Below are 20735 nucleotides of genomic sequence, written 5' to 3'. Positions count from 1 at the left end.
GAATTAATGCTTTCCACGCTTTCTTTTTGTTTTCACAACCAGAGATTTAGACCTGTGATGTATGTTAAGGCAGAAAATTTAAACTTTCATTGCCAGGGTAATATATTCCTAATTCCCTGCCTGGGTAAATCACTGACAGAGAATTGGAAATTAATTTCCAGACTCTAAAGAAGCCAAAGAGTGAATTATGCTTCATAAGATGGATTACTGAACGACATGACGGTTGGTTTTATTGCTGTAAGGGAAAATATACTTTTTTTCAACCTCTGTATAATTGATTAATCCAAAGTGCAAGCAACTGTGTCAGCTGCAAAGGTGTGATTTCTTTTTTTCTTTCTTATTTTTTTTATAGACAGATTAACAATGTGAGTAGCTACCAGCCTGCACACCGATATGAAATGTTTATTTATTGATGCATACAAAATAACACTAAAGGTTGGAGGGTTGGAGTTGGTTGTGGCCAGGCAGTCGAAGCAGGGGAGAAAAACAGCAGGACAGGAAGTGTAAGTCCAAATCCAATCTCGCTCAGAGGCCAGTACAAATGCACCATTCAAATGGAACAACTGAACCAAAACCAAAACCAAGAGTTTAGATAACAGAGTAAGGGCTATATTCAGATGAATGTGCAGAGGAGGAGACCAAAACATTGCCTCGTTTTCCACTTCCTCTCTCTGGTCAATAGTTGGACTATTCCTCCCACCGATCATTTTGTCTATACCAATTGTAGCTGCATTAGCTTTGTGCATTTTCTCCTCTGAATCTAGCTAGATAGTCTTAAAGCTCCTTACAATTAACCTCATTTGCATCTGACTGCAATTTGCATTGAAAGCAAAAGTTATTACTGCAAAAGCCCAATGTTCTTTGTGGAATTGCTTCTTCAATTTCAAATTACTCAAATGGTCCTTTTATGTTTTTGAATACAGAAATTATTTCCAGGGTTTGAGTGTTACTGGTTTAGTTGTAAGACAGCAGACAGTGGTTCTCAAACTGGGATGGTGTTGTTAAGGGGGTGCGGGAACTTCACTTTCACACATTCACATGCGTTGACAAAAGATGTGAGAATCAGTGAGAGCAACAACTTTTTTATGTTGCTCCTCCAACATTTTTAAATTTTTCATTTTAATATAATTTCTATTTATTTATGTATTTATTTGTATTTGTGTTAGTATTTTTTTCATTATTCAACACTAAAACAAATCAAATCCTGAAAGTGGTGCTACAAACATTTTTTGTTTTTGATTTACATGTTTTTGTACTTTCAAAAGAGAGAACCACTGCCACATAACACCTTATTGGTCATTATTTGTAAGACAACAATGTTCCTGGTTGTAGATTTAAACCTGGGAATGGCTTTGAAAAAGTGAGTGCTAAGATAAACTTCATTAAACATTTAATGCTACGCTTATCTGAAAGCACACCATTCTGACATCAGGGCTGTGACATGCTATCTGTCCTCCAATGTGTCTTAGCAGTTAGCTGTTTCCTTTCTGTGCTCAAAGCTCATCCATAGATTTTCCAGATCAAGGCCTGGTGACATTTGCCCAAAAGGATAAAAAAACAAACAAAAAAAAACCCAGCTTTATCCTGCCAGAATAACCTTGGTTGGTCACAGAGTACAGACCCAGGGTCAGCTCTCTGATCACAGCAACCCATTTCAAGAATACGGAAGGTTAGAGATACAAGGTGGCAGGGTATCAGCATTTGTAAGACTGGTTTAAGCCAATACAGATTCAGTTCAGTGTTAAGTTCAGAACCTATGTTGCCACACAAATGGCTGCTGACACTCATTCAGTGTATTTGAAAGTATTCAAAATATGACTCCAGTTTTTTTCATTATTGATCATCAGTCAAGCATAATTAAAATTTGCATTATATTTTAAGACTTGTGAAGACTTTATTCTGTAATTTTTAATGAGCCAAGTGGGTTGAGTGAGGAGAATAACGATTTATACATAAATGAGCTACTACTTAAGACGTAGGGCGCGTGCAGTGTATTATTCATTTATTCATGCAGTCTAGAGAGAGGTCAAAATTATTCAGCTCACATTGCTTTATTCATCTAATTTTAAGCGACCGTTTAAAGCTCAACTGTATTCAAATGTTTCGTTACAAATCATGCAATTTTCAACAGGGATCATATTGACGGCATGTTGATGAGGGATAGAAGAGCGGGAGTTAGATGAGGGTACTGTGTGTGCCATGTGAGAGCTACTTTATCATTATACCTACTGTATGAGACCAAACATACGTTCTAAGAAGCCAATGATGACTCTTTGAGAGAGAGAAATAAATTATGCACTATTTGTTTGATGTCCTGCTTGTGAGCTTTATATTTACATTTTTCATTTGACAATAATGATGTTTTAAATATTCTGTTCTATTATCATCTGCCTGTTTTTTAAATTACATGAAACTATAATTTAGGACAGGCGCCAGAATTAATTCAAGCTCTCAAATGGAGCATTATCATTGTATGAGCAATTGTCTCCCTCTGCATATTCAGCGTTACACATGACCAGCTGAAATTATTTGTTCAACATTCCATAACATCATAAATGGTAATTACTCTGAAAAATTATTTTGGGGCTTTTGGAAATGTTGAGAAAATCTTAATGATGTAAACATCTCTAAAAGATTTCAAGTGGTAATGGCTAATTCTAAGGAAAGTGCAAGAAGTTGCACACTAGATTTAAGAGTGTGCTATATATATTTTTTAGGCAGTCCATAGCTCTACTTTAGGTCTTGAGTGGCTCACCGACAGGGGTCCTGGGGATCAACGGAGCAGGAGTGAAGATAGACTGGAGACAGGAGATAATTGGGCAGAACAGGATGTGGTGTGGCACCATGGCCACCCAGGGAGCTTCAGCACTAATCCATGCCTCCCATCAGGGGTGACACCGGAGGAATGACTATCTCAAGCACTCCCTTGGCACTGGCTCCTTTGGGAAACTCCTTCAGTCAGTCTCTCTCTAAGCATCTGTCAGCCTTCCCGTCTGACTTTCTTGCTAACCACCAGCTCTGTCCCGCTCTGAGATCTGTCCTTATCATATCCTCTGACCTCTGGTTACGCCAAGAAGCTCAAGACAGGGTATCAATGGACACGGGCTTGGTCATTAGTGGATGGAATAAACTGTTATTTTCTGTCCTTGTTGTTCTTTAAGGCAATTGCTCTGAGGGGTCAATTGCATGACACGACATGTAGCCCTTTGCAGCATCCGATTTGATTTCTCTAAATAAGTATTACAAAAGAGCTGGAAAAAAGAAAGTAACAACAACATCATTGAAAGCCTGAGGGACATGGAAATTAATGGCCATTATTAGGGAGCTTCTTGTTGGTTATTCTGAATAGAAGTCTGGAGAAATCCAATCAGACCCCTGCTGAAGCTTTTTGAGAAGTTTAATGAGTTACTTACATTCATTGTGTTCTTACAACTAAACTAGAATTCCAAGTGCATCTAGAAAGATACCACCGTGGGAGATGAGCAAATGAATTTGGAATGAGTATTATGTATTTTGGTTGAAATTGATTTTATTCCGTGCCAAATGACTTGATGTTCTGAGTCATGGGACTGTAGGCCTCAGCTGTGTCCTGTGGGATTCTTGGGGTTCTTAGTGACATCTCAATGCAAAGAGTCACCGTTTGGATTTTAAAGTGTAGCCAATGTTTCTGTCAGGCCACCCAGACCTCCCTCAGCATGCAGAATATTTAGGCCTATCAGGGAACATTTTGCATTTGTATAAAATCATCAGAGGAAGGAGGCTGATGAATGTATGTACGTGCTAGCTCAACTAATTCACCACTGTTTGTATTCTCTTTCACACACAGCTTTCAGGAATGGGTTTGAATTTTAAATATCCTCCCTTGGCCAAGGGCTTTATGATGGACGGGTATCATACTGTCTTTCCCTTTCTCTCCGTAATATGTTTTTATTATTATTTGTGCAATGATATTGTGTATTCTTATTACAAGAGCAAACTGTCTTGCTATAATGCAAATGTATACACCTCTAAATATGGTGCCTTAATAGCTTCTCTCTCTCTCTCTCTCTCTCTCTCTCTCTCTCTCTCTCTCTCTCTCTCTCTCTCTCTCTCTCTCTCTCTCTCTCTCTCTCTCTCTCTCTCTCTCTCTCTCGCTCTCTCTCTCTCTCTCTCTCTCTCTCCCTGATTTATGTATTTTAATTACGGCGAAGAGGCTGAGAGGTTACAAAACACAACATTGTTATAGTAGAATTCCTCTGTTAATGTAATCAACTCCAACATAAAGAAAAGCCCTTTTTCTTGCAGCATTCACTTCAACGAGTAACACTTCAAGAAATTTGTTTATTGGTTGAAATTGGCAGATCGAGTTTCTGCTTCTGATTGAAAAGCACTAGGAGTGTCTCTGTGTGTCCTTTAATGGTATTGCCAGCCTCTTGTGCAATGCTGCTTATGTCCTGATGTGATTACCGTCAGTGGTAGTCTCTTTGAGATGCAGAAAATGAGATTTTCAAAGAAAGAATATGAACCACATGAATGGTTTGACAGCAGTGAGTGAGAAGAAAAACACTGAAATACAACCAAACGCCTGACTTTAGCCCGTATGTGAGGCTGCAAGGTTAAATTCAAAGCTGAAAACAACAGGTTTTCCACATTGAACTTGTTCATTGTATCATACTTCTCACTTTCCCTCCCCTTCCAACACTATTTAAAGTGTGTTTTAAAGCTGGGGAGAATGTTGATGTGCAGCTGTTCATGACGTGGCTTCAAACTGCACAACTAACTTTCCAACCTCCTTACATTTCTTATATCACATCTTCCTACAGTCATCCACGTGGCTATTTATAGTGCTGCATTAATTTACTGCACATGGGACTCTGAGGGCCACACGGCTGTTCTTCTCCTCTAGCAGCTCTGTTGCATGTGGTTTCAACCCTTTTATTGGTTTCCAGTACGCCCTGTTTTTGCTGGAGGAGGTATGAGCCGTTCATGGATGGAAGCCCAGTCCCAGGCAATGGCACTGCACAGGCTTTGAGTGCATATGTGGAAAGTTTGAGCAAATTAAAGAAAAGAAAATAGTGAAAAATGCAAAGGAAATGTGTAATCCAAGACTTTGAGTTGCCTTATGTTTAGATGACAAATAGAGGTTGTGGGAGAGCTTACTGACAGTCCATATCAACATATCACTCGCCCTGAGGACAGATGAGGTGGCATTTCAGTCTGAATTCAGTCACCTCTGTTGGCCCCCAAATAATGGGAAAACAACTTTGAGAAAGTGGTCCACTGCACTGTGGGAAGCTTGTGCATTGTATTGTTTTCCTTAATTGATTTGAGTCACAAACATATTTAATGAATAGACAAACCCTGGTATTATGACAAATCAAATTTTCCAATACAGTAGAGAGTATTCTCGCTTTAGGCCTGCATTACCATTTCACCCTTCTGGGAGTCAACATCTGGAACTGATCCCCTAAATGCTTGGAGAATTGAGCATAAACCATTAAAACACACACACACACACACACACGGAGAGAGAGAGAGAGAGAGAGAGAGAGAGAGAGAGAGAGAGAGAGAGAGAGAGAGAGAGAGAGAGAGACGATATGTGTGTGTACACACACGCACACACATATATATTAGGGCTGTCAGTTAAACGCGTTATTAAAGGATCAGTTCACTTTTAAAAAAACTTTTGCTGATAATTTACTCACCCCCATGTCATCCAAGATGTCCATGTCTTTCTTTCTTCAGTCGAAAAGAAATGAAGGTTTTTGATGAAAACATTCCAGGTTTTTTCTCCATATAATGCACTTTGCTGGGCACCAAACGGTTCAAGGTCCAAAAGACAGTTTCAGTGCAAACTGCAAACTGTTCAAAGGGCTTTAAACGACACCAGACGATGAATAAGGGTCTTATCAAGCGAAACAATCGCTCATTTAAAAAATAAATAACAAAGTTTAAGTTTTATGAGCTCAAATGCTCGCCTTGCTCTGTTCTGTGTGACTCTCCTGTTCGAACTCGTTCATCAAAATGAACGAATCTTTTTCCTAGTCAATTCCTTTATTTCGTTCGTTAAATGAACCAAATGACTTGAAAAAAGATTTGTTCATTTTGATGAACGAGTTCGAACAGGAGAGTCACGAACGTGCATCACAGAACAGAGCAAGGCGAGCATTTGAGCTTATAAAACTTAAACTTTGTTATTTATTTTTGAAATGACCGATTGTTTCGCTTGATAAGACCATTATTCATCGTCTGGAATCGTTTAAAGCCCTTTGAACAGTTTGCAGTTTGCACTGAAACTGTCTTTTGGACCTTGAACCGTTTGGTGCCCAGCAAAGTGCATTATATGGAGAAAAATCCTGGAATGTTTTCATCAAAAACCTTAATTTCTTTTCGACTGAAGAAAGAAAGACATGGACATCTTGGATGACATGGGGGTGAGTAAATTATCAGCAAAAGGTTTTTTAAAAGTGAACTAATCCTTTAACGGCGTTAACGCAAACCCATTTTTACGGCGTTAATTTTTTTATCGCGTGATTAATGGTCTTTTTGGCCTAGCAAACTTTGTAGTTTTTTTCACATGCTTTTGCAACAGGACGTGGCATGCGCGAGGACGTTTTGAAAGCGCAAGCGGATCTAGCTAGACCGGAAACAAAACAACAGGCACGACGCCGCACACACTTGTTTGGGCTTGCGAGCCGGCCAAATAGTTGGTAAACGTTACGTTTTGAGTGGATGATGAGCGCGAGGCGCCGAAATGGATGCCAATAAGATTCTGAATGGAAAGTTTACTTTTAAAAAGTTGCCAAATGGTTCCATTGACAAGACCAAAGTGATCTGTGTGTTTTGTCATTGTGAACTGAGCTATCATCATCGCAGCACGTCCAGTCTGAAATACTACTTGATGGCCAAGCACACACACACACACACACACACACACACACACACACACACACACACACACTCACACACACACACACACACACACACACACACACACACACACACACACACACACACACACACACACACACAGCTGATGCGAACTCTCCGCCCCTCCGTCAAGATCAGGACCATGTCAGTATTTCTTTCACCCTTTTATTGATGGACAGTGTTACATTGTGTGAGAGATTATTTGCTCCAAGTGAGAATGTTAGTGTGAAATTGAACACAGTATTGTCAATGTTGTTTTCAATAAAAAAAAACATTTGCACAAAGCAAGCCGATCCACTTTTCCATGTTGATAAGAGCATTACAGTTTTTTTCGATCGCTAAACGACAGTGAGCACAACTGGAGCTACATGTGCAAAACTCTAACTACAGTCTGCACAGCAGCAGTTCATGTGGACCAAACTCTAGTTCGTTTTTCATTGCTTGAACACAGTTTTCAAAACTCTACACACTTATCCCATGACTTTAACCACAACCTGCACAACACTGTGGATTTACAGCACTTTGTTCAAATGCTAACACACTGCTGTCAAAACTGTGAACCACACATTCAAAACAGAATAGATTTCAGCCTTGTGCCTTTCAAACACTACTGAGTGCAATTTCAGCTGAAAGGCTAAGCAGGTGTCTTGTTTTAGACTTGTTAGTGAACACACAAATATATATATATATATAGGTAGAGCTCAGAAAGACTAATTTTGGAAATGGAACAAGGAAGACGGGTTCGTGGAGGGAGAAGGGTGGCAGGGAGAGGACGGGTTCGTGGAGGGAGACAAAGAAGACAAAGAGCTGTTATTTCAGATGAAATAAGGGCTACACTTATAGACCATGTCGTGAACTATGGTCTCTCATTGAGAGAGGCAGGGTTGAGGGTCCAACCCAATCTGCAAAGATCCACAGTGGCATCTGTAATGCGAATTTTCCATCGTACAAACAGGTGAGAGTTACATCCTTACAATAAATAAAAACATTACAGGAAATTGTTTTCTATTGCAATTATAGAATATTTACACAGATATAGAAGAAGGAATGTTATAGGTCAACGGGCCACTGTGGAGGTTCCAGGCCAAAGGGGGGGAAATATCACCATGTCGTCCCCTTGGAATTATAAGGTTCTATCTGACATTTTTGTCAAAATTTAGTTATTCACATATTCTTATTCTGTGACCACTTTTTTACATTATGTGATGTTGTTTTTTAAGTTGTGTACATTTTGGAACTTTTTATTTAGAAAATAAAAAGGTTCTTTCTACACAGTCAAATGGAATGCAAAAACTTTAAAGTTCAATATCTCAAAACTGCTCAGAACGCAGATAGAAACTTATAATTCCAAGGGGACGATGTGTGCTGCAATGGCCAATGATGGTTTGCTTCTCAACACACCACTCATTGGCTCATACAACACAGAAAGGCTTATAGCTTTCCTAGAAGAGCTCTATGCTCAGCTAGTGCCAGCAGAACAAGGGGAGCCAGTAAGAAACCCCCAAGTTTTTGTCATAGTTTGCGATAACGTTGCTTTTCACCACTCTGCAGCTGTCACAGATTGGTTTGCAGCACATCGCAGATTTATGATTTTGTACCTGCCTGCATATTCACCCTTCCTCAACCCAATAGAGGAGTTTTTCTCTGCCTGGAGGTGGTAAGTGTTTGATCACCACCCACATGACCAAATGTCTCTTTTGGAAGCCATGCGTGCCGGATGTGAGGCCACGAGTCCAGAGGACTGCCAGGGATGGATACGGCACTCCAGAAGGTTCTTCCCCAGGTGCATGGCAAGAGAGAACATTAGATGTGATGTTGACGAAAACCTGTGGCCTGATGCTAGAGAGAGGCAGGATTAGCCCCTCAATTATTTGTTAGAATTACAGTATGTACTTTTAGTTTCTACCTTTTTTCTCATTACTGTAATTCCGTAAATTACAGTACTACAGGCTATTGAAGCAAACTGCTAATTTTCATTTACCCTTAAAGAATTGTTATGTTTTAAAAATGTAAATAAATCATGTGAAAGAATATCAATCTTTTCATTGAAGAAAATATTACTTTCTATGAAGTCACTGAAATTGTTGAAACTGTAAAGATGAAAAGTTAGTATTTTCTGTATTGGTGTTTTATGCTAGTGTTTTTACTCTCAGTGTGTTCTAAGTGACAGTGTGTGTTATCTCAGTGAGGGTTGTGCATAGTGTTTGCTTCACTGAGCCTGTTTTGAGCCATGTGTTAAGAGTTGTGTTGCTTTGAGTGAGTTTTGCAGGTGATGTGTACTGTTTAGCGCAGGGGACTGTTGGTAGTGCAGACTGTAGTTAGAGTTTTGCACTTGTAGCTCCAGTTGTGCTCACTGTCGTTTAGCGATCGAAAAAAACTGTAAAATGTGAAAAAATAATGGGACAAAAAGAAATCAAGAGACATTTAGAATATATACAAATGTGCGATTAATTGCGAGTTAACTATGACATTAATGCGATTAATCGCGATTAAATATTTGAATCGTTTGACAGCACTAATATATACATATATATACACTACCGTTCAAAAGTTTGGGGTCAGTGAGAATTTTATTTTTATTTTTTGGAGGAAAGAAATCAATACTTTTATTTATCAAGGACAGTAAAGACATTTATAATGTTACAAAAGATTATATTTCAAACAAATGCTGTTCTTTTGAACTTCCTATTCATCAAAGAATCAAAAAAAAAAAAAAAAAAAAAAACTGTACAACTGACAGACCAACAACTGTTTCAACATTGATAATAATAATAAATGTTTCTTGAGCATCAAATCCTCATATTATACTGATTTGTGAAGGATCATTCGACACTGAAGACACTGACACTGGTGATGCTGAAAATTCAGCTTTGATCACAGGAATAAATTACACTTTACTATATATTCACACAGAAAACAGCTGATTTACACTGGAATAATATTTAATACTATAACTGATTTTTGTTGTATTTTTAATCAAATAAGTGCAGCCATGGTTAGCAGAAGAGAATTCTTTTAAAAGTATTTAAAATCGTACCGACCCTAAACTTTTGAACGGTAGTGTATATATATATGTGTGTGTGACCTGTCCCTTTAAATTTCATTTGGGATAACTTTTTAATGTGCTTCAGACTTTGGTAGTTTCTGGGAATCAATCAATTCAGAGTCTTTCAACTGTGCTTGATGTAAAAGTATGATTTATCTGAACCCACAGGTGTTTGCTGTTGTGGCTCCCTAGCTACACTTTAGCTTGCTGGAAGGTGTTCCCAATTATAGGTTTGACTGCACAAATAGAATTTTTCAAGACTTAAATATTTCTGGGATAATTTGTTGAAGATCACAATGCTGTTTACAGTCAGCAAACACCACAGCGAGGTGGATGAAAACTGACAAATGATGAATAGATTACTACATCTCTCATCTTTACTGCACAAAATATTATTCCCAGTGTGAGTCTGGTAATCACTCTGCTAACAAGCCTTGGAGCAAATGCTGTCTCATGTTCAGATGGAGCCAAAGCAGTACAGTGTCCTTTGTTTACTGTTCCAAACTCCTGCAGTCATCTATGCACATCTTGAGCCTACCTCTCTGCCCTCGGCCACCTCTTCTCTAATCAGCATAAAAGCTCCCTAAGAGCTCAAAGATGAAGAGAATTGGCCTCAATTACACAGGTAATGACATTGTTTTCGCTTAGATACTTGGGGGGACTGGTGCCAGCAGCAACCTGAATCTATACCAGAGTCATTACATGATCTTTAATGTAATCAGTAGACCCTTCCTTTGCAGGTTGGAGTTCCATCACTGTTCTGATGAGGGAGAAAGAGGGAAAGTGGATTTATGTAGTAGTTTCCCAGCATTCACTTCAGAGACTAGATATAAGGGTTGCAAATCTATGTCTTAAATGAAACACAAATCTCAGAGGAATGTAGTACATACTCTTCACTGATATCAGCTAAAAAAGGGAAATAAGAACACATAATAAGTGCAGAATGCAGAACAAGGGAGAAACCATCACATGCACATCTTAAAGGTCCCGTTCTTCGCGATTCCATTTTTCAAACTTTAATTAGTGTGTAATGTTGCTGTTAGAGCATAAATAATACCTGTAAAATGATAAAGCTCAAAGTTCAATGCCTAGCGAGATATTTTATTTAACAGAAGTCCCCTTTCAAAGCATACAGCGAACGGCCGGTTTGGACTACATCCCTCTACTTCCTTTTTTAATGACGTATCTTAAACAGTTTTTTTACTAATCTCCGCCCACAGGAATACACAAAAAAAGGGGGCGTGCTCTTGTTGTGCTCCCACGGAGAAGAAGCACTTCAGCTGCGCATGCATCTCCGATTTATGGTAAGAGGCGTGACCTTTCCGGGCAACGTGCGATAAGCTGCTGTCGAATCACAACACAGGAACCGCTGGCACAATCAGAACTCGTTACATATTTCTGAAGGAGGGACTTCATAGAACAAGGAAGTCATCAGGCCGTTTTTTGGACAGTGAAAACAGCGGTATACAGATAAGTAAATTGTGTGAAAAATGCTGTTTTTTTACACGCGAAACATGAACACATGTTATATTGCACACAGTAAACACAATCAAAGCTTCAAAAAAACATGAAGAACGGGACCTTTAATTCTCAGGTGGGGAAAAGGAAGTCATGCTTTCTCTGTGGATTGGAGGCACGTTTAGCTAATGCTGCGAACTGCCCAGCTGCGACTGCAACATGCAGGAAGACTCACAGACTTGTGTGGTGGATTTGGTGGTTGACAGTGGGTCTTCCATATCTTTCCTCCCCTACATCACTCATGCATGCCATTTCAGTAACGTTCTGCTGTCGCAACTCACAGGCAGCCTTGTGACATATTGAAAAGCCCAAAAACATTTCACATCACTGAACATTTCCCTACATGACCACTCATTGTACTTCCAGGTTCTTCATTGTGGACAAAGGGACATCCCTCATGGGGAGGGACCTAATGTCTGCACTGCATGTGAGGATTGAACACAATTAAGTCCTGCCTCATAATGCCCTTCCTGTGCCTACTTCTCCTGTGCCAGTCTTTTAGTGCACTGTTGCTGAGTTAACTGAGTATGGATGTTCTAAAAACATTATATTTTATACGCTTAAAGCTGGATGAAAGATCACACCTGTGTGTCAAAAACTTTGCCGTCTGCCAATGTCTGTTCGCAGTGCTGTGTCAGAGTTATTAAATCGCTTGCAAGCAGCTAGGATGATAGAACGCATCGATGCCTCTACATGGGTGTCACCAATTGTTGTTACGCAAAAAAAGTCAGTTAAAATAGACCTCAGAGAGCCAAATAAACAACGCATTCTCATCCTAGGGCGTCATATTTGACATATTTTGACATTTCGTCTACATCCAACGCACATGGCACCCTTTAGCATCAATATGAGACGCAGATAGATATGGGTAGGTTTAGGTCTGGGGTAGGGTTAGGGTTAGACCGCTAGGAGGCGCCTTCTGGCCCATATCTATCTGCGTCTCATATTGATGCCAAAGGGTGCCATGTGCGTTGGATGTAGACGAAATGTCAAAAGCGTCAGTATATGACGCCTTCGGAAGAGAACGGGCTCAAATAAAGCAGTGATAGTGGACACTTTTCCATTCCCACGCACTGATAGACTACTCTCTGCTCTAAAAGGTTCTACTGTTTTCACTACCATCGACCTGACTAATGCTGACTACTAAGTGCCGCTGCATAAGGACAGTTGTGACCTCAATGCCTTTATTACACACGACAGACTGTTCCGTTTTTGCCTTGTTCCTTACGGATTGGCTTCTACCCCTGCAACATTTCACAAGATGATGACTATCATCCTGACTGGCTTGTCAGGAATTGAAAATTACCTGGACCACATTATCATCCACAGACGGGACATGTCGATGCATGACGAAGCACTTCAATCGATCTTGCAACAACTAGAAGCCGCTGGCTTGCAGCTCAATAAAGACAAGTGTCGCTTCCGACAAACCAGCCTGCTGCTGTTCTTAGGTCATATTGTTTCAGCGGAGGGTCTTTTTCCTGATGGATCCAGATCAGATGGAGGACCTGCGCCTAGACACGACCACAACGCATCCCTGAAGCGTCAGCTGAGATTGTGCCAACTAGACTCTCCGCTGTGAAGGCCTCATCGACACGACAGCCAAGAGCACTGATCCTCAACAAACTCATCTCCATGATGACTCCGATCTTCAACCAGATGGAACTGGATAATTATTCTGAATGTTCTGATCCAATCTGAATTCTGACCTATAATGCTGCCTGAATCATAATCATACACTGTTTGTTCGTTGGCCAGAAGAGAACTGGCCCCCCAACTGAGTCTGGTTGCTCCCAAGGTCTTTTTCTCCAGTCTGTCACCTGATGGAGTTTTGGTTCCTTGCTACTGTCGCCTTTATCGGCTTTTTTGCCTTTGGCTTTTGGCTTGCTTAGTTGGGGACATTTAATTAATTACTTTTTATGTTTTACAACAAAAATTAACCATCACTGAACTTACTTAAGCTGGACTATGACGCTATGTTCTTCTAGACACAAACTTTGTTGTATGATTTTCCTGTTATCTCTGTAAAGCTACTTTGAAACAATCTGTATTGTAAATAGCGCTATATAAATAAAGGTGATTTGGCTTGACTGTTGATGATGATGTTGATGAGGAGTTTGTTGCTTTTCTATCTGCCTCCTGCAATTCTCTGTCTGCTGCTGATGTTGATGCTGTATGTGCTTCTTGTCCTGATCTAACCAAACTTCAAACACATATTTGAAATGGTGGTACTTCACCCAAAGGACTGGACATTGAGTTGTTGCCGTACTATAAACTGCGTCTGGAACTGTCTGTTAAGGACAAATTCATCTTCCTGGGCTCACGGCTGATTGCGCCTGCTGCTTTTTGATCTGTGCTTATTACCATAGCACACAAAATACATCAGGGAAAGGTGAGAACCAAACGTCGGCCAGGGATGGATTCTCAGTTTCATGATGCTGTCATTCTGTACTGTTATTTATATAGTGCACAGTTATACTTTAGGGCCCTAACCGTACCTGTAGTATTGTGAGAACCACTGATAGTTCACACGACGTGGTGGAGGGGGAATCATAATTCTCACAAGAACATAGATGTTTCCAATGGAGGGGAAAGCATAACTCTTCCGCAGCAGCAGCAAAGGATTTCTGTCAATGAGATTTTGTCACAGACAGTGAAAGTGACATTCATTTTAGTCGAACCAAGAAGCATGTGAGCTTTATTAATTAAATTGTTCGATTTCTAGACTAAAAAAAGTATCATAGGTCTCATTCACCCTTTTTCAAGCATGCACTGGGAGATGAATATTTTTTATACTATTTTTGAATGTTTACTAGTTTTATTTAAATTAATATAGATTTTTTTGTTTTGTTTTTAGTTGTTGTTTTTGCAGTGTAGACAGACAGATGTGCGCTTTAAATAATAGCAGAGACACATTTCAATGTAATGTGTTCTTGCATGAAAGAAGAAGAAAACAATGGATGATGTTCAGTATGTATGACAGGAAGATGGACAGAGTTGTTTGTGTGAATGAGGTTAAAAGTATGTGTGAGTCAGTATTCCTATCGGCACTGTGTCATCCTCTCCCAGACACTCCAGCAGACAGGCTTTATTAAAATATACCTTGCCCCTGCCAAGGTTATGCCAGTGATAATCTCTGCAAAACTTTCTACCACTATGCACAGCTGACTGAACTGCAATTTCAAAGATTACAGATCTTGTCATACAAAAAAAAAAAAAAAAAAGTTTTGTGGGAGCAAACATCTAAATGTTCCTGGAACACAGCGTTTCAGAAGAGCACTTTCAATAACAGTCATTCAGTTTAGACACATCTGTCACATCTGTCAACCAACATCTGTTGGTTATTTTATTGATCACAGAGACCTCTAAACATTTAAATCTTCATGCAAATATGATTTTGTCATGTTTTTTTTTTCTTATTTTTTTGGTGTGTGAAAAAGAGCCATAGTCTGCATACACTGAGCATAAATATACTTGTAATTGTCTTTTTGATTTTAATCACATATTAATCACACATTCAGTTCCACCCTAGGCAGTTTCCTGCTTTGAGCTGTAAAATTGTAGTTATATATTCTGAAGTATAGTGAAAAAAAAAAGATATTTTCTGCATCTGGCATGCATGGCCTGTCTAATGCACTGCAATGTTCTATACTTAGAATATAAGTAACAGTCTCTCTATTTGGCGTGAATCAGCGTGCCTAGTAACCCGGCACACTGAACTGTCTGTAAGGCATCCATCCGTGACATTTGTTTGATGATGTTCTCTCCTCTGTCAGTGTGTTTTATAATTATGGGTATTTTGCAAAGCCTGTTGGCTCAACAGAAACTCAGGTTAGCATCCTTAACATACTGAGACACATTCACAGTAATTTTGCAGTAATTATTACCACACGACCGCGTTAATCAAGCATTTGTGCAAATAGCGTGCTTGTTATCTATTTAGCAAAATTGTGTGCTTTTTTTTTTATCTTATTCGTAGGCCTGCATGTGTGCAACATTTTATTGGACTATTTTTGTTTCTGTACCAGCTGTAAATAGCTGTACCCTTGAGGGTTGGGACGGGCTAGAGTGACTTCTTCCACATAGTGAAATAATTACTATGGTTCAAATCGGTATGAGATTTGATTGCATGTTTAGTATGTTATTCCACTGAGAGGGACTATGTAATTTAGAAACTGATGACAATATTGCTTTCTCCTTAGAGGAGAAAAGGAACATTTGTATCTGCATTTTTGTCCCTGTCTCTGAGCATTTATCCAAGATGGTGACCCAAAAAGAAGGGAAATTACACATGAGAATACGAAGAAAAAAAATCAGATCACGTGCAGGGCTGGTAATTATCCACGGAGAGGGACTCACTGGTGTTAGGTGACGCTGAGAATGCTTGTGAAGTATCACCCATGTCTGTTTGTGTCCAAGTAACATGCCGGCCTGATCAAAGCCACGGCCGTCAAGTCATATCAGGAGCAGTGGAGAGTGGAGAACAAGTTTTGGCTAATGAATGTCAGAGAATGTAAAACATGTCCATGGGGCATTTGGTCAAAGCCCTGCGTTTCCTCTCAACACCCCTCCTCCCACAAACCCATCAGGTGGAGCCACCCAGCACCCCATAGTGTGTATATCCTGCGTCTGGTAGGGGACCGTCTGCAGTCAGCAGGGGGACCAGGCTGTATTGAAGAAGGAGAGGCGTTTTCAAAGCTCACTGAAGCAGCGATGCATTTCCCCCCTGGCTAGCTGAGTTTAGAGAGCCCCCGTAAACAATGACAGGGGGCCATCATACATGCCCTCTGAGGGCCAGGCACAGACATAATCATCTGATAGTGATGACGGGACTATTACCAGAGTGCTTTCATTCTCCTGCTTCAGTACACAGCCCTGTCTGTTTCCATCTCTGTGACACAGAGTTCAGATTGCAGTGTTTAAGCCTGTCCGCTTTGTATTTATATTCCAAGCCTTGTGATGAGCTGGTGGGTTTATACACGGTCCTCTTCTTTTTTGCTGCCAATGGAGAATCTGAAATTCTACACTATATCGTAACCAACATGATGTGCTATCATGCATTATGGTGCATGTGGAATCACTTGTGCTGAGAAAAAAAAGGTGAGGTCTCTCTCGAAAACACATAAAGGCTGTCAGAGCTAATTGTGTTGAGTCTTTGATCTGCTGCTGCTATCGAATCTCAACATTTCAAGCAGCGTGTGAAAGCTTGATATTGCTCAGAATGGATCACTTTTGCTCCAGGCTGTAAGCTTACACTGCATGCAAATGCCCCAACAGTCAATAATTCCATGTGGTACATCTCACGTGGCACAAGCAATATCCTAAATTACTCCGCACGGACCTCTTGACTTCTCAATGCGATGACAACCCCAGTCACGAGGTCAAATGAAAATAGAGGGATTTATTCAGAAAAAAACACGACTATGAAAATACAGGAAAGTGAGACAAATCAACACCCTTGCAAATGGGTCAATAATGTGACTTTTTTTCTTACACTGACTTGAACAATAATGTTTTTGAAGTTTTGTTATTATTTATTCATGTATTATTTGTATTGTTTTTTATTTATTCATATATTATTATTTTTATTGTTATTGATTTATTTATTTAATGTTTGGGGTGTGTTGAACATGTCAACAAGCCTAAAATATCCTAAATAGTGTATGACATGGCAAGATTCATTTGGGGTTTCAAAAAACATGTGGCACAACTTCTCATGAATGAATGATAATTTCCCAAAACAATTTAAATGGTATAAATATTATTAAAAAAACACTATGAAACCAAATACAGTAGTCAACATTTGAAGTCGATCAAAAAAAAAATCATCAAAGTTGTCCTAAGTCAAGAACGGGTATTGTTCAAAATTCACTTTGATGAAAGGTTTTGATCCACTTAAAATGTTGACTACTGTAAATACAATTCCTAAAGTACATTTCTAAGCACTTGGAACATGTGTCTCAATCTAGATTTTTAAAAGATTTTTGTTTTTTATCATGGAAAATCTTAAAATATGTCATTGACTCAAGTACACACACTACTTGGACTAATAGACACAACACAGAATGTAGTATGTGTGGTAAGCACTTCATGCTAATTTCAGAACCCATCTTCCTACAGTGAGTGAGGGACAGTGAGGGTTGCATATACTCTTTTCCTCTGAAAGCTGTCTTTTATACTCTGATTTATTGATAGCTCTAATGTTCCAAGCTGGTTCTGTGTTTTATTTCAGGAGGCACCGCTTTCCTTGCTCTCCCCTTCTCTTTAATTTTTCATCTCAAGCTGAGAGGATGTTTCAAGTCCATAATGTACATGTCTTATTAATGTGAAGTTTTCATAACAGGGGTTTAATAGTGAGAAATGTCCCTATTGTCCCTTCTTCGCCCCATCCCGACTGCTTTCGCCTCCCTCCATCCCGGGTCTGTCTGAGGGGCCAGTGCAGGACACTAGTTGGGCTTTCAGGTCCTTTGACCACAGTTCCAATTAAATCAGAGTTTGCCCTGTATTTCCAAATGTGACTTGTAACATTGTTCATTCCATCCATCCATCCATCCATCCATCCAGGAAATGCACTTAAAGGAACATTTAAGTTAAACAATTTAATTGTGTAATCATTGTATCACCCTCAAGTTAGATTTTTAAAAGCTTCATAAATGATACCATAAAGTAGCATATTCCAAGCTGTGCGATAGCTTTGTGTGAGAAACAGAACAAAGTTTCAGTCGTTATTCACTGAAAGCGCTTTAATGAGAAAAGTAGTGATGTCTGATTTGTGAACAGATTTTTATTTTAAATCATTCGATCTGGTTCAAAAATCTACTCTGAATTATTATTTCATGGATTAGAACAAAGTTCACGAGTTTGCCTGACAATCATCCATTCATAGCTGTTAAGTGCTCACTGCAAGGGAAGATTATATCATATGAATTCATCATATCATGAATCACTTTTCTGTTTATTTTTATTTTATTTCAATCAACAGCATTGGTGAGGGTGAGTAAATGATGACAGACTTTTTGGTGTGTTTCATTGTCATCTCTATCCTTATTAAGGGCAATTCAAAGGTTGTCTCTATCTTGGTCCATTTTGGATGTATAGATTTAGAATGAAATGTACAGTACCTCTAAAGAGTGTTTTGCTATTTTGTCTGTGTTTTTTTCTACACTTAATGCTGCAGGGGCGATTGTGCTTTTCGTAGCTGTAATTAATGATTTTTTGCATCTGACTGAACCTGGCATTTGTGGGATGTCACCCATCTCCTTTGAGACTCTGTCAGCCTCACATTAAAGTCCCAATTTAGATCCGCCATTTTCCTTGATGACTTGGTAACAGCACACTATATCGGTCTTCAAAACACACAAACAATCTGATTTTACCATTTCTGGTTCTAATTTAGGCTGCTCAATACGCCCACCATACATGTTTGTATAGATTGTTATGCCGTACAGGGTCCCACTTTATATTAAGTGGCCCTAATACCTGTGAACTTACATGGTTACTAGATATGTACTTAGTATGTAACTACAGTGTAAATACACATTGGTACATAGTATTTACAACTGTAATATTTGTGTAACTACACATATGTAACAACCCACGGAAAGGTATGTGTAAGTACAAATGTGTAACAGGACATTGGTAACAACACTTTTTCCACTACAGTAAGTACACATGTGTAACAGGCATTATGTAACTACATTTTGTAACAACAATATGTATTCACACAAGTTGTTCCACTTCCACACGCAGTCTTCCATACTGTAGTTACCAGTTAAGAACACACTGAAACCATGATGATTCCTATGTGTATACCATGTATTTACTATATGACCGGCAGCACTTATGTTGAATTACAGCTAAGGTTTTCCCTTGTGGTACCAGTGTACATACATGGTAACTCCTCAGGAACTCTGCACTTGATACAATGTGTTAAACTGTCATAACTTACTGTGTATTATGCAAAACCCAAACCTCTGTGCAACTGTACTAACAGTGTACTAACATGGTAACTCCTCAGGAACTGTCCACTTAATATAAAGTGTAAAATGGTCATAATTTACTGTGTATTATGCAAAACCCAAACATCTGTGCAACTGTACTAACAGTGTTCTTACATGGTAACTCCTCAGGAACTGTCCACTTAATATAAAGTGTAAAATGGTCATAACTTACTGTGTATTATGCAAAACCCAAACCTCTGTGCAACTGTACTAACAGTGTACTAACATGGTAACTCCTCAGGAACTGTCCACTTAATATAAAGTGTAAAATGGTCATAATTTACTGTGTATTATGCAAAACCCAAACATCTGTGCAACTGTACTAACAGTGTACTAACATGGTAACTCCTCAGGAACTGTCCACTTAATATAAAGTGTAAAATGGTCATAACTTACTGTGTATTATGCAAAACCCAAACCTCTGTGCAACTGTACTAACAGTGTACTAACATGGTAACTCCTCAGGAACTGTCCACTTAATATAAAGTGTAAAATGGTCATAATTTACTGTGTATTATGCAAAACCCAAACCTCTGTGCAACTGTACTAACAGTGTACTAACATGGTAACTCCTCAGGAACTGTCCACTTAATATAAAGTGTAAAATGGTCATAACTTACTGTGTATTATGCAAAACCCAACCTCTGTGCAACACTGTATTAACAGTGTACTTACATGGTAACTCCTCAGGAACTGTCCACTTAATATAAAGTGTAAAATGGTCATAACTTACTGTGTATTAAAACCCAAACCTCTGTGCAACTGTACTAACAGTGTACTAACATGGCAACTCCTCAGGAACTGTCCACTTAATATAAAGTGTAAAATGGTCATAACTTACTGTGTATTATGCAAAACCCAAACATCTGTGCAACTGTACTAACAGTGTACTAACATGGCAACTCCTCAGGAACTGTCCACTTAATATAAAGTGTAAAATGGTCATAACTTACTGTGTATTATGCAAAACCCAACCTCTGTGCAACACTGTATTAACAGTGTACTTACATGGTAACTCCTCAGGAACTGTCCACTTAATATAAAGTGTAAAACGGTCATAACAGACCATCTCAGCAAACCCAAACCTCTCATAGTTTTATTAACAATAACATTAAAATATATTTTGAGCCACTAATCCTACTCATACCCCTAAACCTACCCATAACCATTCCTTAAAACTACGTAGGCTACACTTATGAAGAAAATAAAAACATAACAGACAGACAAGTAACGTTAACGTTATAAATTTCACAATAATTCGT

The 20735-nt window shown here is 39.1% G+C and overlaps 1 long non-coding RNA gene across 1 annotated transcript in view; it reads left to right on the top strand.

Moving 5' to 3' along the window:
* Positions 1-6182, top strand: part of LOC130083425 (uncharacterized) — a 165095-nt gene extending 158913 nt beyond the window's left edge. Inside the window, exon 2 of the long non-coding RNA XR_008806831.1 lies at positions 6106-6182. This is a non-coding gene — a long non-coding RNA (uncharacterized LOC130083425). The remainder of the gene's footprint in view (positions 1-6105) is intronic.
* Positions 6183-20735: the final 14553 nt, after the last annotated feature.

The sequence above is a fragment of the Rhinichthys klamathensis genome, unplaced genomic scaffold, assembly GCF_029890125.1.
Source record: "Rhinichthys klamathensis goyatoka isolate OS25496 unplaced genomic scaffold, OSU_Roscu_1.1 h1tg000055l_1, whole genome shotgun sequence".
Taxonomy (NCBI): domain Eukaryota; kingdom Metazoa; phylum Chordata; class Actinopteri; order Cypriniformes; family Leuciscidae; genus Rhinichthys; species Rhinichthys klamathensis.
This window is presented reverse-complemented; position numbering and strand designations above follow the sequence as displayed.